This window comes from Mastomys coucha, unplaced genomic scaffold, assembly GCF_008632895.1.
Source record: "Mastomys coucha isolate ucsf_1 unplaced genomic scaffold, UCSF_Mcou_1 pScaffold12, whole genome shotgun sequence".
NCBI lineage: Eukaryota > Metazoa > Chordata > Mammalia > Rodentia > Muridae > Mastomys > Mastomys coucha.
In genome coordinates this window covers 73,481,860-73,505,482 of record NW_022196894.1, presented here as the reverse complement: position 1 = coordinate 73,505,482, position 23,623 = coordinate 73,481,860, and the positions used below count along the sequence as shown (strand labels likewise).

The 23,623-nt window shown below is 41.6% G+C and overlaps 1 protein-coding gene and 1 long non-coding RNA gene across 9 annotated transcripts in view; one reads left to right on the top strand and one right to left on the bottom strand.

Annotated features, from left to right (window-relative positions):
- Nrip1 (nuclear receptor interacting protein 1) overlaps window positions 1–23,623 on the top strand; it is an 85,126-nt gene that overhangs the window by 27,726 nt on the left and 33,777 nt on the right. For 5 of the 7 annotated variants that reach the window (XM_031364271.1, XM_031364270.1, XM_031364273.1 and 2 more), the window contains one exon: window positions 14,555–14,676. The exons of the other annotated variants lie outside the window; for them this stretch is intronic. The gene's annotated coding sequence lies outside the window, so the exon portion shown is untranslated. The remainder of the gene's footprint in view (window positions 1–14,554; window positions 14,677–23,623) is intronic. 7 annotated transcript variants of the gene reach the window in all.
- On the bottom strand, window positions 6,350–23,380 carry LOC116086067. 2 transcript variants are annotated; one of them, XR_004116806.1, is made up of 3 exons: window positions 23,183–23,380; window positions 14,424–15,759; window positions 6,350–6,783 (listed from the first exon to the last, which is right to left on the bottom strand). It is a non-coding gene; the product is annotated as an uncharacterized LOC116086067 (long non-coding RNA). The 2 variants fall into 2 exon arrangements; XR_004116807.1 differs by lacking the exon at window positions 14,424–15,759.

Genomic DNA, 23,623 nt, shown 5'->3' with positions numbered 1-23,623 from the left:
CCTGGTCTACACAGTGAGTTCCAGGATACCAGGGCAACACAGAGAAATCCTGTCTCGAAACCTCCCCCCCCAAAAAAATTGCATATTAAATATATTTATTTGAATCAGTGCCTCAGTTTTGAAGGCACAAACCTTGTAATAGCCATGGTAGATTTTATTTTACTTTTTTTTTATTATTATTTTTTGTAGTACACGGTTATTCAAGTTATAATATAGCTTTATTTCTTTTTTTTTATTTTCTTTATTTACATGTAAATTTCTCCATTCCCAGTTTCCCCTCCAAAAAACAAAGAAACAAACAAAAACAACAAAAACAAACCCCTGTTGCCTCCCACTTCCCCATGCCTGCCACCCCACCCTCTCCCACTTTCTGGCCCTGGCATTCCCCTACACTGGGGCACAGAACCCTCACAGGGCCGAGGTCCTCTCCTCCCAATGATGATCGAATTTGCAATCCTCTACTATACACATGCTGCCAGAACAATCAGACACCTCCATGTGCAGTCCTTGGTTGGTGGTTGAGACCCTGGGAGCTCTGAGGGTACTAGTTAGTTCATATTGTTGTTCATCCTAAGGGACTACAGCCCCCTCAGCTCGCCATGGTAGATTTTAATAAGCAGTACATCTCAGAACCAATAGGATTGTTCGTTTTTGGTTTTTTGTTTTTAAACATCCTTTCCCTCAGTAATGTGATGTATTTGGCCTTCCAAACTGTATAAAGATAATCTTTCCCACCCCAGCCTGCCTAGTTGTTTTAACAGTTTCCTCTGAGGCTGGAACATTCCATCTTACAGGGGAGGATCTTAGGCAGGCAGGTTAACAATACAAATAGCTTCAGGAAGTCCCTAAAACTGACCAGATTCACTGGGCCCCTCCCTGCCAGAGTAAGCAATAAAAGCTGTGAGTCCCTCAGACAAGCTAAATTACAAAGAAGGCTCTGAGACTCTGAGAGAAGAAGCAGAAGGCAGCCAAGCTGTCTGGAAGAGATTTAGACCAACGGAGTGTAAGGTCAAGGGATCAGGGAAAGGCCATCCCAACCCTCACTTGACCCTGAGACCCCTCAGGAAAGAACACAACTTTGACTTTACACCAAGCACCTGGGCTAAAGGAAAACTACCCTGCCCCGGGGTTGACTTCAAGCTTTGAGACTTAGAACTTGAAATGCATCGCCCCCCCACCCCCCGCCCCTCAACTTCTCAACCCCATGCACACTCAGTGTTAATGGCTAAACAATGCGATCTAGAGTAGAATACTTTCCTAATAAACTCAAAGCACATGCTCCAAAAAGTATAAAAGCTTTCCCCTGCATTCAGCAGTCTGCTGTCTCTCTTCCCACTCAGAGGCAGCCGCCATTCTTTTCTTCTCCCTGATAATTCCCCTTGTGTGAGGTTTGTTGTATGGTGTGACTTTGTGGTATTCTTTGGCTCTCGAGTGCCAAGATGCCCTTGCACTGGAAAAACCCTTTCACTGAGGCACGTGGAAAGGACACGCTCCACCCTGTTTAGCTGCCTGCAGTCTGCAGTGTGCTCCAGAGCTTTTGTGAGCTGTCATCCATGCTGGGTGGGCCCAGGACAGGTTTCTGCTTCTGTAAAGAAGCCCTCACCCTCACTCCTGTAACCCCAATAGGACTTGTTCACCAGGTTGAACCATGGTGGTATCTGGTCTGGGCTGAGTAGGCTCTATGTCGCTAGTTTTGTCACACAACATAATTGGCTCCAGAACAGGGAACAGGAACATGGAAGGGCCACAGATGCGTTGGGGAGGAGTGAGTCCTGGCTATGGTGTAGCAGGGCATGCAACCAAGGCAAGCAAGGCCAGGCAGCCTGGGGTGAGAGCATGCACAGAGAAATACCGACAGTTTCTTTTACCTTGTGGTGAATGTTGTATGTTAACGTGCCACTGTGCTATCTATGACAGGGGTTGCATGTTTCTTGCTATGTGTAGTGAGATATGCAAGTGAGGCTGAGCCATCAGGATTAGGAGTATCTGTGGGAGGAACCCCAGGGCATCAGTCTTCATCTATGTGACTTGAGGTAGCATGCCTACTGGATGAGTGCGGTCTGCCACATAAAAATGGAGCTACCCTGGCAACAGTTAAAGGTTTGGAGGAGATCTTGATGTCTTTAAGCCTAGCACACTAAGGTGGGGTTGTCAACAAACAGCAGTAGAGGTTGCCTGGCCACTGCTGTGTGCAGGTGCAATTCATCTGTGGACAAGATGGTGAGCATGCAGGGACTCGATTGTGTAAAGGAGCAGTTGCAGTAAGTAAGGGAGATTCTTTGTGTTGGCCTCTGGTTTGGCAAGTACTGGACAAACGAGAGGATGAGAAGTGGTAACAACAGTAGATGATACCCCTTAAGTCTGTCCTTAAGTAGAAAAAGAGGGAAAATCTGTGGTCCAGTGTACAGAAACTTTACAATGGCCCCATACAAGAAACTAGAGTGATCAGAAAATACTCAACACTTGAACTGCTGAAATTGGAAAAGACTTAAAACAAGCAACAAAAGCTGGTCACAACCTGACTTTTGAGGCTGTGGGATGTGGGAGGAGATCATTCAGACTGCCCAGGATGCAGAAAGACTGGGTGATATATACCAAGCATCCTTCCTTAAGACAAAGGCTGATAACCTTAGACAATATGAGTGAAATCAGTTCCTGATGGACTGGCTTTCCATTAGGGACAGTTGTTTATTTCCATCTGAGGTCTCCACAAATGGCAGGGGCTGGGGACTATAGTGGGGGATGGTATAGTGAAGGGAACCAGAAATAAGAGAGGCTGTGTTTGAACCCTGATACACTGGGCCAGATAGAACTGTGGTCCCAGAGGAGTTTAAGAAAAGGCCGATCCAGCAGGGACCTCCAGTCTGGTAGGGAGTGTTAATGGCTTTACTGGGTCCATTGGTGGAGCATGATCTTTATAATGTAGGAAAGGCTTTGGCCGGTCTCAGTTACTTAGACCAGTGTGTAAAGAGTTGGGCAAGTGAGAGACGATCTGAAAGGAGATAAGAAAAAGGTAAAACAGAGAAAGACATCTGTCTGGGTTACTGGAAGGCAGATGTGACAAGATTTCTGTTGAGCTGGAGTTCCTAAGGAAAGAATTGATAGAAAGCCAAATTGTGTTCTAAAGAGCTACCTAAGGAACAGTTCATAGAAGACACCTATTATAAGACAACATGGGTGGAAGTGACTAAGCCTGTACCAGGAGTGGGTACATATCCCCCGAGTTAGGAGGTTACATTTCCCTCCACCAAGAGGCTATGCAAGGGTAGAGATGGTTTTCTCAGCCAGAAACTCCCCCTCCAGCCAAGGATGGTGACTGGAAAGCAACAGCATCAGCTACCACCAGTGTGCCAACCCAGGGCCACATTGACCCAGGGAGCCAGTGAGCACAGCGTGGGAGAGCATGGCATGTTCCTCCTTGGCCATGAATAGGTCTAAGTGAATTAAACTCAGACTCTTGAAGCTCACCATGCATGAAAAAATGAAGGGTGGGGATCCATGGAAGAGCTGTAGGATATGGAGACCCAATGGCTCAGAGAGAATGAAGCAGGGTTACAGGGAGCTAAGACACACTTCCATCCATGCTTTGTACACACTTTGATCTGTGGAGGAGGCAGCCGATACAGATGGATGGGACCTTTCTGTGCTATTGTGTCTTTGCTGTGTTCCCCTGTAGTACCGACTTAGTTGTGTGTCTCTGGGGTCACCTGACACTGCTCTGAACAGATGACAGCAGACTCTGGAAGCTTCCCCAGGTTTCCCTTGTAATCCACTATTTGTTATGGGAGGGTTGTTCAGTTTGTTGTTTTGTCTGGACCATTGTCTAGAAAAGAGTTTTTATTATTTTTTTCTCTTATAGATGATATAAAGCTGAATTGAGTGTTTTGCATGGAGAACCATTGGAGAGATAGCTAGGTGTGATGATGTGTCCACCTACTGGGGCTGGGCTAATTGAAAAACAAAATGTAAAAGAAACCTTGACAGGGGTGGAAAAGGACATTACCAGAAGCCATTTGACGGCTGAATGAAAACCTACAGCCAGCCATAGGTAGGCTACCTCCTGTCAGTTGGTGAGGGCAGCCCCTGAGACTGCCCCCCCCCCCAAACTTATTGCTGTTGGTTGTATGTCAAAACAAAACTATGAGCCATATTGCATGCACGCTCTGACTCCAGGACATGAAGAAATTAAGCTGTGTGGGACCGAACTGGAAACTCCCACCTTGGTGGCTGGCTAAGATACCATGTGCCAGGCAGGAAGTGCAATAATGACTCGGCTATCATGGGTAAGATCAGTAGCCTTCTCATGGAATTTGAGGCCCAATCTACAAGAAGGAGGTCACCATGTCTTCAAGCCAGGATAAAACCCTGTGCCTAGGGAGATTATAGCACCTAGCAGAAAAGAACTTCTAGATGATAAATGTGTGTTCACACCCAGAGACCACTGCTGTTATCAGCCTCAACTCAGAGCCATTGGGAAGCTCCCCAGAACAAGGGACCATTGCTAGGGTGTGATAGCTTATTTCCCAGCCATAGGTAGATGTCTATAGTCACCCACTCCAAGGCTCAGCAGAAGCAGTAAAAGCTAAGAATCTCTTTCACCAAAACAACCTACAAAGAAGACTCAGACTCAGGGAGAGGAGGACACCAGCCAAGCCTCCTGGAGGAGCTTTAGGTCAACTGAGGTGTGTGTAGTGTCTCCCAGGAAAAGTTCTGCCACACATCACTAGTGTAGTTCATGGCCAACTTACAGTTAAATACAACTCAAAGCTATCAGAATTAATCAGTGCCCTGTGGTCATGTGATGTTGCAATGAGTGGCTTTGCTTCCCTTTCTTCTGAAGAGGAGTTAGTCCAAGAAGTCAGAATACTGCACTCATCTGAACGACACCAGGCCAGTAGTGAAGAACTTCAGTGTGTGCAGTCCGAGACCTCAGAGCATTTCAAAGTGCCTTTCCCATAGTAGATACTGTGAAAATATTTAAATAGAAAACTTGATCCATTATTACAATTCATGATTTAAATTTTTAAAGAATACTAGGTTCCATACAGCAGTTTTCATAAGCAATAATTCCCCACTTCTGAAGCTGTGTCATTGGACGATTTTAATTGCTTTTGAGCTACAAGCAGTATATAACAAATATAAGGGATTCTATGTTGGGCAAATACTTAGGCTTTCCCTTGACCCTTTTGCTAATCCTGACAGATCTATGACTGTTGGCCTTTACCCTCACCTGGTGAGAAAAGCCTGTGACAACCCTGAAGCTCTTAGAGTGCACTGGGTAACTCCCACCACCATCTCCAGAGCCACAGGCAAGCAGGCCTTTGGATGGTTTGTTTGAGACCTCAGTGACTGCTGATGAGTTAGCCTCATTCTTAGATTAGGCAAGCTGTAAGCATTTACCTGCAAGTCTGCTTTCATGTTTCTGTGAATGTGTGTATCTTTTTATATACTCCTTTACTTTTATTTATTTGTTGTTAATTAAGGGGGGGGATCTACCTCCCAGAGAATGCCATGCATAAGTGAACATTTTGAAGACACATACCCTGACAGCTTCTCATCACAGTAGAGTTTCATTGGCCCAGCACAGAGGCTCATTTATTTTCATTATGTCTCACTCACTGTAAATGGGACTGCACTTGAGTGCTCCCTGTCTGAGGTGCTTCATACTTCAGAGTTCCTGACATTCTTGAATATTTGTATGAAATTTACCAGACTCATAACTAAACTATCTAATGCTCTAAAATGCTCTAAAACTGGAAGCTTTCTGATATCATGTCTAAAACTTTAGAAGTTTTAGGTTGTGGAGCATTTTGTATTTCAGATTTTCAAATGAAGCCTGCTCACCTGTGGTTACATTGTGAGACTGAGTATTGAAATGATATCCCAAGAATTGGTCCCCTACTGCAAAAAGAACATAACTAAATGTGATCCTTCTATCAACCAGCGCCCATCCTTACCCACACAGCTTCGTTCTTACTGCCGTTTGAAACCCTGGACCACTTTTGAATTTTATGTTAGTCGCTTATGTTGTTCTTAATATTGCTGCTTTTCCCACCTGGATACTTAAATTCTACATTAGTTAATTTTATGCTTTTATTACATCTTGTGAAATCATAGTATTTTGAACATAGTCTCCCGAGACTTGTTCTTTTGAATTCATTGTGGGGTTTTGGAAATCATTTATACTGCTGTGTTTATGGTCCATTTATTCTTTCTACTGGATAATATTACGTTGTGTGAATTTATTCATTCCTTGTTGGTTGATATGTGGGTGCTTTTGTTTCCTTGTTTCAGTTTGGTTTGGTTTTCGTTACTTTCCTGTTGCTGAGAGAGAATACCAAGACCATGGTCAACTGATGCAAGAGTTTATTTTGGCTTGAAGTGGTTTCCAAGGTTAGAGTCCATTGTGGGAAGGGAAGACATAGCAGCCGGTGGCGGGAACAGGAAGCTGGCAGATTACATCTTTCATCTATACACAGGAAACAGGGAGAGGAAGTGCATACAGCAAGTGGGGTGAGGCTGGGAATCCTCCAAGGCTGCCCCAGTGATGGACTTTCTTCAGCAAGGCTGTACCTCCTTAAAGAGTGCCACCAACTGGGACCCAGGTGTGCAGTTATGTGAGTCTCTGTAAGACATCACTCATCAAGACCACAGCATCTGCGCTGACATATTCAGACATATATATGGTACATATGTCATTTATATGTAACAGCTGTTACAAAGCATTGATGGAGTCAACCTTGGTTTTAAGGGTTTGACCAGGTATGACTCTAGAATACGTACCTGAAAGAGAAGAGTAAACAGTATCAGAAGCTGTCATTCAGCAACAGCCTGCCAGATGTTGTCACTATCAGAGGCCCAGGGATGGGTTTATGGGGGGGAATGAGGGAGAGCCGAGAGAGATGCACACAGAGACAGAGTGTGTTCTGGGAGATAGCTTTTTTTTTTTTTTTTTTTTTTTTTTTTTTTTTTTTTTTTGGTATTAGTTTGCTTTTCTATGCATTCTAATGAGATGCCAAACATTGTTTTACATCACTGTTCACTATTGTACTCTTCCATGATGTGTTTATAAATGGATGGGGCCTGCAGCTCAGTGGGTATAGTGTTTGCTCAGCATGGACAGATCCTGAGTTCAGACCATAGCACTGCAAATACTAGTAATATGTTAGGCTACCTTCTCTACATCTTAAACTTTTTAAAATAAAATTTACTTACTAATGGACGGAAGGTTTTAATGTTGATGAAATTGACTTTATTATGCTTTCTTGATAGTTCTTTTTATATCTCAAGAAGCCTTGGCTGTCTTTTTCATATTTTCTTTCTATCTCTCCTTTCTCTCTGGGAGGAGCCCAAGTTAGCCACGAACCTGCTACATAGCTGACGGTGCCCTTAATTTCCCATCTTCCTGCCTCAGCCTGTACCATTGCTCAGCTTGGGGTTCACAATCTCTATCGTTTGTAAAAACATTAGACCCTTGCCTTCATATGTGAAACAGTAATTCCTTGTTTTCTGTCAATAGAAGATTGTTTCAGGACACTGAATGGCGCTGGGACCTACAGCTGAGCTTGGGTCATGGTTCCTACCCAAATGTCAGGTGTCTGTCTTTTCTAGAGCATGGTAACTTAACTGCTTAACTTCCAGAGCTTTATAGTGAGTAAATCCTGGTGTTTGGCAGAGCAATACTTCTCTTGCAGTCTCTGTGGACTCATGGAGTAATGAGATTGGCTGTTTGGGGGCAGTTCAGTCTGTTTATAAAACCTTTTGAAATTAGATTGATGTCCTGTGGAATGTATTGATTTGATTTGAGAAGAATTGTTTCTTACATTGTGCTTCCTGCGCATGACAACTTAGGCTGTTTAGTTTCTCCTCATAATGTCTCCAATGTTCTTGCCCCAGACAAGAGCCAATGGTGTTTACAGCTTACCTGTATTCTTTAAGTATATTTTGTTGTTTAGTGTTTCCATGTCAGTTTCTGGGTTTTCCCCCCCATACACATGTTGACTGGCTAATTTCAGTAAGTATAATAAAATTGAAATGTTTGTAGAATGCAGCACAACTTTATTCTTTTTTTATGGTTAAATAATATTCCACTAGTTTGATTTAACACGTTATTTACCATTTGGATAATGGACAGTGATAGTATCATGGGAATTCTTGTGTAGACCAAGTTATCACTTCCTGTCTCCATATACCCAGGAGCAGAATCTCTCTGTGGTATAACAGCTGTTAATTTTTAAAGAACTGTTTTACTCTTTTTTTTTTTTTTTTTTTTTTTTTTCAAGACAGGGTTTCTCTGTGTAGCCCTGGCTGTCCTGGAACTCACTCTGTAGACCAGGCTGGCCTTGAACTCAGAAATCTGCCTGCCTCTGCCTCCCAAGTGCTGGGATTAAAGGCATGCGCCACCATGCCCGGCTGTTTTACTCTTTTCATGGCTTCTATGCAATAGACTACATTCCTTCTGTGGTGTGTGAGGGAGATGAACCTTCAGGCTATCTCTGAATTTTCCAAGGACTAATTGTAATACAATATGTTTATCTTAGATTGTGATTTTTCTTTAAATAAAGGAAATGAAAAAGCTTGACTTCTTTTAAGGCAGGTTCATTTTCTAAATGCTGTCATGTGTGTTTTCTTAAATCTCTGCTCCAGCTAGACCTGTCATTGAAACAGCACATAGTTCACACTCTGGCACTATTGAGTTTGAGGATTTCAAATAAATATTCCAGATGTCAGTCATTGCAACCGTCTTTTTTTAGAAGATGGTGGCCTCGCCAGCATCCTCTGTTCACTTACAGTGGTGTCCCTTCTCTGGACAGCAGTTGACCAGCTTTTCCTGACTCAGTTCGGCTCCCCCCCCTTCACATGGAAGACTGGCTGTACAATAGGAAGCTTCCTCTGTCACAGATCCTTACCCTCTGCGAGTCGGTCTGCAGTTACTGTGCCTTCCCTTTGTTTGTGTTTTGTTTCTGGTTACCACCTCACACTTATCTGTCCATCACTGCATGATTGTTTGCTTTGTTTACCGTCTTGGCTATGAGGATTGATACTGATCTCATTTACAGGCATGGTTTGGACTTGTTTTCGTTTCTCTTCCTTAAATAACCACGTGTGAAACTGTTAGGACTTTTCCAGCTTTTTCCCAAAGTGGCCAGACCCCTTATGAGTGGAGTGGAGGAGTCTGTTGGTCACTTTGTGTGTGTGTGTGTGTGTGTGTGTGTGTGTGTGTCTGTGTGTGTGTACTTGATCCTAGCTATGTGGGACCTTCTGGGAAGAGGGAAATTCAGTTGAGAAAATGTCCCTATCAGTTAGACCTGTAGGCAAGCTGGGGTGTGGGATGGGGTGGGGTTTCGGGTGGGTGGGTGAGGGAGTAGGGGTATGGGAGGAGTGAGAGGGGTGGATTTTCTTCGTTAATGATTGGTATGGGAAGGTTTAGCCCACTGTGGGTGGTGCCACCCCTGAATAGGTGGCCCTGGGTTGGAAAGCAAGCTGAGAAAGTCAGGAAGAGCAAGCCAGTAGGCAGCATTCTTCCATGGCCTCTGCTTCAGTCGCTGCTTGAGCAGCTGACCTGACTTCTCGTTTATGGACCCTTAAGTGGTAAGATGAATGAAACCTCTTCCTCCCCAATGTGGTTTTTCTGTTGGTGTCTAATCACAGCAATAGAAAGTGAATTAGTGCAACCAGATCCACCCGCCATCAATTCCAACTGATGATTTCTTTTTCAAATGAAAAATGGTAGGTATTGTAGTATTGGTGATGTGGTCTCTGTCACTTCATTGACAGTTCTAATGAGGAATTATGACAGTCGCCATATTCTGTGCTGATTAAGCCTTCTTTGAAGAACTTTTCAATCCTCATCCAGTTTACTAATTTTTATTTGATTAGATTATCTCATTCTTGAGTTCTAAGGAATTTAATATGTGCCAAGTGCCGGATGATTTTTTTTTTTTTTTTTTTTTTTTTTTTTTTTTTTTTTTTTTTTTTTTACCATGAATGGGTTTGCAGACACTTCCTCCCACTCTGGTTTTGGCTTCTCAGATCACTGGTGTCTCTTGGAGACTTTAATGAGGGTCAGTTGTTCAGTTTTTATGGATTGTGCTTCTACTGCTTTATACAAGAATTTTTCTCTAACCTAAATTGTCCTGTTCTTCTTCTACAAGTTTTGTTCTTTGTGTTGCTTCAAACAGTGGGCTAGATAATTAGTTTAACAGGTAGTAAACTAAAGGATGACACGTGTTCTCACGTGTTCTTAGAATTTTATGACCGACAAGATTGTACATTCTCCCTTGTGTTTCTATGACATCTTTGTTAAAAAAAAAAAAAAAATGGACACTGAGCCTGAAAGTTTCTTCTGCTGTCCTCCTTCCCCTTCTGTTGTGTAGATCTTGCTTTGCACTTGGTTTTGGTTTTGGTTACTATCTCTCTCTTAGCCGGTCATCAGTGGATGTTTGCTCTGGTTACAGTTTTGGCTGAGAGGATTGATACCAATCCCAATTGCATACAATTTTTGGTCATGCTCTGGTTTCTCCTCCTTAAGTAGCTGTGTGTGAAATTTTTGTGATGTTGTGAATGTAAGCATGGGTGTAATGGTACGACTGCCCAGCTCTTTCCCAGAGTGGCCAGGCCTCTTATGTTCTTACCAGGAACATTGGGAATGCATTGGTTCTCACAAGAGCTTTGGAGTAGGTTTGGGTATTAGGTGATTTTTAAGTATTTTAAACTTAACCATTTTTAAAAAACATTTCTTTATTTTGTACTTGTGCATGTTTGGGTGGATATGTGTACAGGAGCACAGGTGACTGCAGAAGCCAGAAAAGGGGTATTGGATCCCCTGGAGCAGTGCTTCTCAACCTTCCTAATGCTGCAACCTTTAATACAGTTCCTTATGTTGTGTAACCTGCAACCATAAAATTATTTTTGTTGCTACTTTATAACTGTAGTTTCACTATTATTATGAATCATGATGTCAATATATGTGATTTCTAGTGGTCTTTGGTGACCCCTGTGAAAGGGTTCTTTTGTTCTGGGTCTTGTCATCTGTCATAAACTTTTGTAAAGTTTTATTAATCTTAAGATATATGTGGTAGATATCATACAAGATTACACTGCCTGTGGACAAAGAGAATATTCTTTTCTCCAATAATTTATATTTTTGTTCACTTAGGATATTGTTTTTAAAAGTATTCCTATGCACGCCTGCATGTATTTCTAGGTACCTGCATATAATGGAGTTGAGTGCCTGTGGAGAAAAGTTGAGCTTCCCATATGAAGTTAGAAATGATTATAAGCCACAGAATGGGTACTGGGAATCTAACCCAGATCCTTTGGAATAGAAAGCAGTCTTGCCCTCTGAGTCACCTCTTTAGCACCTTAGCAAGGTTGGCTGTTACTTGCCCCAAGCTATGTGTTTTCATATTTATTGCTTGGATTTCGCATTGAGCGGATGGTATTTCAGTATCCTAGGCAGCAAAGTCTGCAATCTTTAACCACTTGTGTCATGTTTAGACCAGCAAGGATGGGTTGTTTAACTGTGAAACAAACTGCAGCACACATGAGTAGTGGGATGGAGGGCAAACCTGCATGATGTCAGGAGATGTAGCAAGAGCAGTTGATGATGTCCAGCATGGGGTAAAGCCAGTGAACAAGCACAAAGCCGGGTGTGGACAGGCAGGCACAGACTCCACCAGTACTACACCTGCTAGTGAATGAAGGGTTTCCCAGAAGTCTGTCCTGTTGTCCTCCTTCAAAACATATCTGACACACTGAGTCATTGACTTGTGCCTGAGGCTAACTTAAACATTTCCTTCCATAAGAACTTTGTAAATGTTCAGCTGTAGAAGTTGTTAGGCTATGTTATGTTTAAATATCTCTGTTTTCCCGTGTTCATACATAGTTCAAAAGACATATAAGGACACTGGTGGAGAGTAGCCATCGAGATGACTAGCTCTAGAATGTAGTTAAGTGTCCACATAGATATAGCCTTGAATTTACCTCCTCTACAGAGCAGACAGACTTCATCTGCTTCAGTGTTTTGTTTTGTTTTCCAATTTGTATGTGATTTGAGAAACCTGGAGATGGATATCACTATGGAAGTGACTATTAATATTTTAGATCATTTCCAAGGCTCGGATATTTTTTTCAACTTAAAGTTACCAGAATTTGGTTTCTTCTTCTTCTTCTTCTTTTTTTTTTTTTTTTTTTTTTTTTTTTTTTTTTTTGTTTCTTTTTTTTAAGACGGGTCTCACTACACAGACCAGACTGGCCTCGACAGAGATCTATCTGCCTGTCTACATCTGACCCCACAGCATGATTTCTTCTTTAGCTTTGTGACTTTGGGTAGCTTAATTCAGATTTCTCATCCATCAAATGGAAATGATAAAGGTTAGCTTTTAGGGTTCTTTTAAATTGTGTGCATGCAGAAGGTTTCACGTTGTGTTGTGCCAGACTCTGATAACTGTCCTTGAGAGTGTGAGCAACAGTTTTGTTGGGAAGGCTCCTATACTTTACCATCGTCAGCAGTCTTAGACCAACCGTTTACTACGTTACTCTACAATTCCTCCCTTTTCCTCTAGACAGGAGCAGGTCGCATTCTTCATAGAGCATCCCTGTCTGGAGACTATACTAAGGAAGATAGAATGTGAACTGTAAAGTTCCATCAGTGCTGAGTTCTTAAACAGTCAGATCCTGCTCTTCTTCCACTTTTAAAGACTAAGTAATGGTGTTTCTCAAGAAGAGAAGAAATGTAGTAACACTGAAAAATTGGTAGGATGTCGGTGGTTTGATATTTGTCAGCCAAGTCAAGGCTGATTTATTGGCAGTAGTTTCCAAGGCTAGGAATTAGGTGTAGAGAATCCCTCGAGGTCTCTGTTATAGTCTAATAAATATAATTGCAAATGCGGTTATTTTAAAGATCACGTGTAAATAACTTCCTTCTATATATATAGTCAGGAAAAGTCATTAACCCTCTCCCCCCTTACTTTACTGAGAACTCCTGTCAGAATTTATTGGCAAGGTCTGATTTGACTCCACAATATAGAATTTGGGAGCCTCCTCCAAGTCCGCTGTTCCCATGTGACCTCGCTGTAAAGTGTGCTCAAGCCTAATAAAGTGCTCTGTAACTGGGGAAGTACGCAGCTTAATGATGGCTTCCAGTCTTTTCCGGTTTAGCCAGCCCTCCCTATTTAGTAAGTCGCTGGTGGAGCAGGGAACAGAACCACCTCTGGCTTGAGATGCCTCTTAGAGGCCTTTCTTTGGACCTGTGCCAAGGTCCACTTTTGCCTGGTTGGTATTTCCAGCTTTCATTCGTTAGAACTATCCATTCATTGAAGAAAATTACAAAATATTTATCAGCAGAAAAAAAAATAATTATGTCTCATTACAGAAAGGATGCCATTATTTAACACAAAAGTGTTTGCGTTAAACATAGGGTTGTTTCTTTAATTCTGAATATGTCACTCAGTAGAACTCAGTTTCCTTATATAAGACTTGGTATATGATACTGTATCATGTATATACTATTTCATGGTGTAATAGATTATTCTTTAACTACTTTTAGGCTTTTTTTATTTCAATATATACTAGCTATTTCTGTTTTTCGATGTTAGAAATAATATGTATTATAAATTTTTATTTTTGCTAATTACTTTTACCTCCTTCCATGTTCTTTGTTTTAATAGAAAATAAGGTAAATCTTGGGATTGGGATCGTGACATTAAGGGGCATAAACCATTTTGTGGCGTTTCAAGTCATAATAAAACCAACACCACCATTCATTGTAGCACCTGTTTGAATTCCCGCCTTGTGTATGCTCCTTTCCCAGGAAACACCATTGATCAATTTTTTCCCTCATAGCAGATTAATATGAATTACACTCAATGGTTTTGTTTTTGCTTGGTTTCTTGTACAGGATAATCTCTGTGTTCGTTATTATTGTATCAATACTATAGTAGTGCGGACTCTACAGGTGGGTGGACTAGCACTTTATTTACCTCAGCTGGTCCGCGTGGTTTCTTCCTTTTGTCTTTTCTCCAGTTTGAGGGCTGTTAACATCAAAACTGGCTCTAGCTTTTCTCTCCTGTCCTTGCAGACATCTGATGTTTATTGTGTTAGGAAGGTTAAATTGTTGCTATTTTGAAACTGAAGAAATTTAGTATGAGAGAAACTACAGTTGTTTTTCTTGCTTTTTTTTTTTTTGGTGATGTCTTTGGGGTAAATAGAATTTGGGGGTGAATCATAATGGATAAGTCTGTCAGAACACTAGGAAATTTGCTATTAACGTAGGCTCACAGTCACTTCATAGCCAACTACACTCCTTGTCATGGTTTACTTTGGCATAGCATCTTCTAATAATTAAGCAAATGTATTATTTCCATAGCAAGGACCTTTTACATTCCTTTAATAAACTAATAGTCATAAAACAATTTATTTACCTGTTAAAAGACTCCTTCTGTATTGAATTCGAGCAAGGAAAGATTCTGAGATAAATGCATTGACCATCACAAATAATGTTCCGAAATCTGGTTTGGAATGGATGCCAAACTGTTCCTTTCCGGTTCTTAAGGTGCGCAGTTGACTGAGGAGGACGGGAGAATCTGAAGACGCCGATGACATCAGAGTTACTTTTCAACAACCTTCTCAGCTTCCTTTTCCACATAGCAGAGCCTCAGCCGAGACAGATAGACGGTGAGAATCCTTGCCCTCCTCTCTTTGGCTTCATCCTTGTGGCTTTAATCTGTTTTAGACAGTTCTTTCTTGGTTGTAAATTAGCTTACAGTTACCAGACATCTATTTTGTGTTTTATCTATACGAATTATCTCTTTAGGCAATGGGGTTAAGAAAACACGGAAGGTCCAATCTAAGGACTTTACAGTAAAGAGTCAAATCAATGTAAGCAAACGGGGAAAGAGATTAAGTGCCAGAAGAAAAGCCAAAGCTCAAAATTCTCATGAATAGAATCAGCAGGACTCCTGTAGAGATGGGCTGAGAAATGAAACAGTGTTCGCGTTGATAATTTGTTTTTACCCAAACTCATAGAGGTCATAAAGCTGATATCTGCAATAGCAAGCTTATTCATGTGCAAAGTTACTTATTGTTTGGAGAAAACAATAGAAACATTTAGTTATTGGGGTACGGCATCATATTTTGGAGTTGTTTAAGTTGGTTACCTCCTACAAGGCATTTTTGAGAGATGATTAAATATTTGGTTTGAGTTAAAAAAAAAATTCCGGTTGAATCTAAGCAACTGTTTTTTCAGTATAAGTGCAGCCTCAGACCTTACTATTTAGTCCCGGGCTGTAGCAGCCTGTACAAGCTGGGGCAAAGCAGAATGTTCCAGGATTGTGCTTTTAAGTTCTCAGGATGAGTTCAATGTCGGCCAGAGACCTGGAAAGGCTGGTCAGTAAAAGCAGCATCCCTATCCTAAGCTCACCATGTGAAGTTGGAGGAAAGGGGCGGTAATTTTGAGTCAACTTCAGGACTGAAAGCCCAGCAGTGAGCTTAGCTTAATTGTTTTCCTTTATATTTTCTTCTCACCTCATCAAGAAAATCCTTAAAGCGTTCTGTTTTTAAAAGTGGCTAAAAGCTGCAGTAGTTGGTCACTGGTTGTCTTTCCTGTTTGTATCAGTCCTCTTCCTGTAAATTAGAACTTGTATCAGCCCTGCTTCGATCTGTTCCCAAGTTTCTCTATCCACGTGTGTCACGCATTCCCATGCTGAAGTCTGTTTGTTTACATGGTGAAACCAGGAACTCCTTTCTCAACTTTTGAGTCTGTGAACGTGAGTACAGAAGGTGGAATGAGTTTGTTGATTGCCAACACCCTTGTTTTACTGAGTCACAAGAAGTTGCAGTCGCTTAAGTTGAACAGGTGAAGCTGATGGCGAGCAGATAAAAACACAGCCACTGGGAGTTCTTAGCAAGGCAGCACATTGAGCTGCAGTGGTGGCCCAGCTTTCCTCCCCAGGGGCTAAGACAGGACAGTGCTGAGTGCCAGGCCAGACTGGGTCACCTGGTACTAATGAGACACAGCCCAGCTCCAGAAAATAGGTGGGGGAGGGGAACTATCAGTGTAGATTTTCCTTCTAAGGAAACTGAGAATATTTAGAACAGTAGACAACATTCAAAATACAAAAATTAGTCATTGAGGATGACTTATTTATTTATTTATTTTAGATCTCTTACATATGCTTAACATGAGTCAAGGTTATTATTTGTAAAATGTGTTTATCGTTATTGGGGTTATAGCTTCTGAGTTCAATCCTAACATTGTCTAAAACGAGTGGCACAGGCATGTAACAGCAGCACATACAATCAGAAATATATGAGACCCGATGTATGTGTGTGTGTAAGTGAGTTTTGGTATTGGTGTGTGTGTGTGTAAGTGTGTGTTGGTGTGTGTGTTGATGTGTGTTGGTGTGTGTGTGTTGGTGTGTGTGTGTGTGTTGGTGTTGGTGTGTGTGTGTGTTGGTGTGTATGTGAGTGTATGTGTTGGTGTGTGTGTTGGTGTATGTGTGTGTTGGTGTTAGTGTTGTGTTGGTGTGTGTGTTAGTGTATGTGTAAGTGTATGTTGGTGTGTGTTGGTGTGTATGTGAATGTGTGTGTTGGTGTGTGTGTGTTGGTGTTAGTGTTGTGTTGGTGTGTGTGTGTGTTGGTGTATATGTAAGTGTGTGTTGGTGTGTATGTTGGTGTTGGTGTGTGTGTATTGGTGTGTATGTGAGTGTGTGTGTTGGTGTGTATGTTGGTGTTGGTGTGTGTGTTGGTGTGTATGTGAGTGTGTGTGTTGGTGTGTATGTTGGTGTTGGTGTGTGTGTGTATGTGTGTGTGTTAGTGTGTTGATGTGTTGGTGTAGGTATATATTCAAACACTTGTTCATCAGAGCTGTGGTCAAGCAAGCTTGGATATGGCAGGGTCATGCTTTCTGTCTGTAGTATCAGGCTTCCTTCCCATCAGTCAGTGGACTATGTGTAATGCTAAGGAAGATGTGGTACACAGTGTTTGACAAATTGAAGTTATTTATAATATGTTTTCTTTAGCACAGTTTGTCACACAACCACTCTACAGAAACCAGCGTTAAACTTTTTAGGATGGTAATATTTTTTGGATGAACAAGAGGATTGAAGAAACAATTAGATTATTGACTATTCAAAGCTATATAAAACATGGAATGCATACGAAGCTTTTAATGTCCTGTATCGGGCTTTCCGTATGTATTAGCTCCGTTCTTTCAAGAAATGGAGTCATTCTATATATTTACAAAAGAAATTTATCCTTAAGGTGAATTGTACAGGACCCTGAGCCCTGCTCACTTTCTTTGTGCAATATTCATTAATTTATTTTTATTAAAAAATTATTAAATAAAATTGATAATTAACTCTGAGTCAGTTTAGCTGAAATATGTACCCATAATAATTTTCCAAGGAGGAAATGCTTTCTGTGATTCGCCTTTTCACTAGGAAATTTTGCATATTAGTGTAATTTTTTTCTAGTCTGATTTAAATTGTGGATAACTTTCAGCAAGTGTTTTGAGTATTCAGCTTTTATGTCAGAGAAAGAAATTTCTGTAGAGACATAAAAATGGTCAGAGATTTAGTTGGTTCTGAGGGATGGGATGCCAGGTTGGTAGTAAGGTCAGTGGAAAAAATACATGGAATTATCTTCCTAAAACATTCTAATTTAGAAATTAGCCCTCCTGGGATGGAAGATTCCTTAGATTCCTTAGCATGGAAGGTTGTGGTCTTCCGCACCTCAGTCCAAGCTCCAGACACGCATGTAGAAGGAGAGAACATATTCTCTACAGTTGTTCTCTAATGCACACAAATTGTAGCACATCTGCACTCACAAATACATTAAATAAATATATAAAAAAGAAACGGTACTAAAAGAATAGTACTCCTTCAGATCCAGAGGCCTCCAGTGTGTGCCTGGTATCATATATAATGCAGAATTTCCGAGGTACAGTACGCCATAGTTTATATACGTGCCTGTGACGACATTTAATTTAAAGTTAGCTGTAATAGGAGCTTAGCAATAATATCTAGTGATAAGGCAATATAGGTATAAGGTATAAGAAACCGTTTGTGGAGTTGTCTTTATCTCGAAGCATCTTACACTGTGTAACTGTTCTGGCCCAAGGTGACTTAAACTGGAAAGCAAAGCCTTGGCCACAGTAGAGCCAATGCAATGCCTTTTGCTTAGAATATAACAGTTTGTGAAAGCATTTAAAGGTCTACACAGTGGGCATAGGAGCATGGTGCGAGCAAACCCCAGATCAGTCAGTTTAATTGGAATTAGTTGCCATAAGTCAAGTTGGCCGCCACCAGCCAGTTTGGCTGCCCCCTTGGTGCTTCTCTGGCTATGGACAGCCCTGGTAAGGAGATCTAGATCCTTGGCTCAAATGAAGTGTTGTTAATTTCCAACATTGCTTCCATCTACTTATAATTCCCTTCTTCACAGCCAACCATCTTATTTCAGAGGCTAAGCCTGCAGCCTTTACTGAGGTCCTTGTCCCAGTGTCTCAGCTACCACATTTCCCCCAAACTCCAACTGACTTGGGTTGTTTTTCTAGTCATTTTCTGCTTGAGTGATTCTCTCAGCTTAAGGATCATAGGAAAATAACAAGCCTTTCTTAATTAATCCTGAGTTATCATTACAGTGGGAAAAGCATAATTAACATTTCTTCTAAATTTGATGTCTGTAAAGAATGGCCTTCCCTTGGCTCTTCTGAATAATTAATATGACTAAGGTCATTTGGGAGGGAAATCCCTACTGTTCTAAACTTCCGGATGCACTTGGAATTTTTGCTATTCAGTGATAGGTTCAAGTGACGTAAATAAAACAATGAAAAACTCTGGCGAACCAGCTTCAAGCCCACATTCTTGCTCAGATCATGGTCTTTTCCGTTTGGGTAGCTAACTTGATCTTTTTGATTATCTGCACTCGTGGTCACCCCAACTTGGCATGTTTCTAACAGTAAAGCTTTTTATTTTAGTAGCAAAACTTCCCTGTCTGGAACCAGGCATCGTGTTCTAACCCTGTTGGCCCCTTTGTAATTTCACCTGGTTCATGGGGTGGCCTGAGTAACGGGTGGTGAGAAGTCTTAGTGTCTTGCCGTTGGCCCTACCCTTCCTTGCCACACCTAGATGTTCTCCACTCTGGTCCTTTTTGGGTGTGTGTGATGAAGCTCTGCTTTCTCTTCTGATCCATGTCCATTTCAGTGCTGTAGTAGCACCCACTGTTTTCAAAGGCTTCTGTCATGTCAGGGTAGACATTAAGCAAAAGGCATACAGATCCTATGTCCCAATCGTTCACCAGACTCAAGGATACTTTATGAGTGCCACAGCCTGAGAAAGTTCCTAATTCCTGGCCTAATTCTGTGTTTTGAGGAGGTAACAATGTTTCTAGAATGTGTTGTTATGTGCACACATCACTTCTTGTTCTCTTGGTCCTTCCGCTCCCTAAAGTGTTCCAGTTGGCAGAGCACTTGATTGTCCCTTAAGCCAGTTCCCATGCCACATCTGTAGTGGGGTTGCCTTTGCTTCCCTGCTCTTTCTTCTCAGTGCTTTCTTGTTTTACTCATGACTTTGTTTAACTCTGACCTCGGTATGTTGTTGATTGAAAAGCCTGTACAGCCGGTTCAGGAGGGTTTGCCATTGATTAGCCTTGTAGCCTCAGTTCTTACCACACAGCAGTTTCTTTACCAGCAGTTGTGAATGTTGGTAATGGTATGGTAAGTGTGCTGACTGTAAAGATGGGAGATGTTTTAAGTCCTCTTTCATCTTCTACTCATTTACAGCTAACATCCTTTTCTTTCCTCAACTGGTTCGTGGGGAAATTTTGACACAGGGGACATCTTTCTCCCCCTTTCTTCTTTCTTTCTTTGCTTTATCTTCCATGGTATGAGAGATTGGAGCTATCTAAGGGTTTGTGCACTGTCGGCCAGCACTCTACCATCGAGCCACACACCTAGCTGAGGGCATTCTTTATCTAGCATAGTTATAGTGGACAGCCTGGAAGCTAGAAAACTTGTTGTTCCTTTGAAGAGAGTCAAGATGTTGCTTCTTGGCTTTTGCCCTAGTGTGTCATCTGTGGTTCCCAAGCTTCTCGGGGCCACTTCATATTCCTAATCTGTTGAGGATCCAGGTGGGTTTTCATCTAGGTCAGCCATAGCACCTGTTATTTACCATATGAGAAATTTGAGCTGAGAATATTTTGAAATGGAAAAATATTCAAAGATGCCTTTCAACAGCCATTAAAACAATGGCATGTGGCTTCTGAATGTCATTGTGTACACACATTAGAAAGATACCCGAAGCACATATGTCTTGTATCGTGAAAGTAGTCTTGGTCTCTTGTACATCCTGAGTAAGGACCCTTGAGCATCACTGACTCATATTCTGAGACTGCTGTTATTAGAATTCACATTGCTGGCAGAATGTTCTATACATCCCTTCTAATGTCACCTAACTTGTGTTTGTACATTTGTCCGTTTTCTTCCTAACTTCTACAGAGTTCATCACTCTTCTATTAATGTCTGGATGTAGAATGTCCTGGAACCTATTACCAGTGTCAGTTTGGCAGTCATAAGACAGAGATGCTTACTCAAGAAGTCATTTTATTTGTGGATACTCATAAGGTCATTCCTAGTCAGGCACTATCAGTAACCCTGGCTTTCAAGAGCTGTCCCTTTTTATGACTTGTGACACTCCACGCCCTTCTCCTGTGGAAATCTCACTCTTGAGATTGTGGAAGCTTGCTCATTAATGTAGTCTTACTATGAAGTGCACGTCTTCTTGTGGGACAATGGTAGGTTCCCTTTCCCGTGTTTCACTCTCCTCTCCTCTGTGTGCCCTTTCCTTCCTCTTGCCTCAGCCTGACCCCTGATGCTGGCTTGCCTTTTGTGCTCTGGCAGATACTTGTTTGGCCCTAGTGACTCCTGATCCCCACACCCCCCTGCTCTACCTTGGCTGACACTCTGTTAAATTCCTTCTGAGGTCTTAGCAGGACAGTCAGTCTGTAGAGTATTTAACGACTCTTCAGTTCCCTGAGTACTGGGTCTTCCTGAGAGTTCTGGGAATGTAGCATGTGTACCTTGTGGCTTGATGGTAATCCCAAAATGGCTACTCACCAGTCTCTTGATTTATCAACAGCTCATAGTCTCTTATTGTATGGTGATGTCATGATGTGAGCTGGAATTTGGGACTTCATGTGATTACTAGCGATAATCTGGAAGCACAGCAAGGAACCCACAGATCCCCGGGAGTCCTTTAATCTTTTTACTTTCTATCTTTTGTTGTTGTTCTAAGCATAGTAGGCTCTTAGTTAATGTTTGTCAAGTATTTTTGTTTCCTTTATTAGTATTATAGAAAACTCTTAGCTCTAGCAACCATATAATAATTTAAGCCAGACTGCTATTCCAGCTTGTGGCTCCTAGCCAAAAGAAATATGACTTTGAGGTGGGTAAGGTGATCCAGTCCTGTAATCCTGGTACTTCAGACAAAGGCTAAGGCAGTAGAATCATGAGTTCAAGGCCAGCTGAGACTATGAAGGATTAAGACCCTTTCTCAGATAAACAAAACAAAAACGAGAAATATGCCTTCACATTGTTTAAAAATGTTACACACTGCTTTCATTATAAACAAAGCCTTTGCCTAGGATGAGAATATATTTGAATTACATGCAGGTCAGATTGTAAATTCTGATTTCTACTGGAATTTTTGTTTTCCTTGAAATTTTGTACAGATCATATCATCACAGTATTTTATATACTTATGCTAGAAATGTAGTAATTATATTATTTTTATCTTTTGCTGTTAATTAACATCTATTTTGTTGTACTCTTTATGTTCCACAAACTGCTTCCTAAATGTTTGGTCCTGATTTGTATTATTTTCTGAGCTGTGTTGAAGTAGGCTACCCACACCTTCATTTGACTCGACTTCTTTGCACCAACTGGTCTACCACATCTTCTCTCTAAGCTATCACCAACCCCACAGTTTCTTTTGTTTGCTTGTTTTGTTTTTTAAAACATTCCTTTAATCATATCATTTCCTATAAACCATCCATTCCCACCAGATAAAGGCCTAAGCTCCTTGGCATGCCCTTGACTCAAAGTCCTTGGAGCTAGGAGCACTGTTAGCTTAATCTCCAGCCACAATAAATAGCTTCCCCTTCCTGTGTCACCCCAGCTCTGCTCTCCCTTCAGATCCATTGCTGTGACCATTCTCTTGTGGTGGGCTATCTCCCATCTTTAGCCACCACTTCTCATCATCTGCATGCACTGAGAACCAAAACCTAGGTTATCCCAACTCTGGTGCGTCCCAAGCACTTGTTACATGAATGCTTCTAGCATGTCACTTAGCAGCATATGCTCCCTGCCTCTCTGCACAGAGAACAAAGACAAGATGTGCCATGCACAGTGTTGTTATAAACTCGCTACAGATTGCAGCCCTGGCCATGTGGTTTTTTCACCCACATATCTGAATTCATGTGAGTGGAGATGGAATTGAGGTTCAGCAGAATCTTGAACTTATTTCTTCTGTTTTCTAAAAGGAAATAATTTACAACTTCTTGCTTCTGCTAACTACTGAAGGGTTTTTTGTTTTGTTGTTTTTGTTTGTTTGCTTGTTTGTTTTGTTGTTGTTGTTATTCAAGGGATGGAGGATGCCCAAGTGCAGCTCAGGGGACAACTTTGGCTTAGGTGCTCCCTCTCTACCTTTATGTGGGTTCCAGGGGTCAAACTGAAGTAGCCTAGTGTGTGCAGCAAGCTGTTTTACCTGCTGAGCCATCTCACAGTCCAGAAACAATAGTACCCAGTTTACTCCACCACGAAACTGAGCTCTAGAGCTGGTGTCTATTTGGGTTTTTTTGTTGTTGTTAGTTTTTGGTTTTTGGTTTGCTTTGTTTTTTTCCCAGACAGGGCTTCCCTGTGTAGCCTTGGATGTCCTACACATCCAAGCTCTGTAGACCAGGCTGTCTGGAACTCACAGAGATTCCCCCTGCCTCTGCCTCCTAAGTTCTGGGATCAAAGGTGTACACTACTGTGCACACTTTGTTATTTTGTTTTTGTTTTGTTCTTATCATTTGCTTTGTTTTGTTTTGTTTTGTTTTGTTTTAGAATAAGGATTTTAAAACTTGCCTACTATACATCCTGCATTAAAGCCCAAAAGCACTGTTTTGGAAAAGACCAAACACGTACCTCTCTTTAAGTCTGTTTTCTGTTATACCCGAGGCTGAGTACTGGAAGAGGAATGAATGTGTTTCTTGGGGTTCCAGGTACTGAGCAGTCTCAGAGCACTGTGCTGGCATTTGCTTGGTGTCTGGTACATCTTAAAAATCTTTGGATAGCAGGGAGCATCACATGGTGAGAGAACTCAGAGCCCTGCCATTCTAAGTGTTGATTTCTCCCTTTATAGGGGCCACACCTTTGTGACATCATCCCATCCCATTCCTACCATTAGTGGATAAAATTGAGGATGCAGGTTCTAACACATAAGTCTGGGGGCGAGCATCACACTTAAGCCATAGCAAGGAAGCCTCAACTGCCTTGCTCATTCTCTTTTGGCCTCTACATGGAGATGCTGAGAACAGTGTGGAAAGGGGCAAGTTTGCCTCTCCCAGCAAGCAGCAGTAAGCTGGC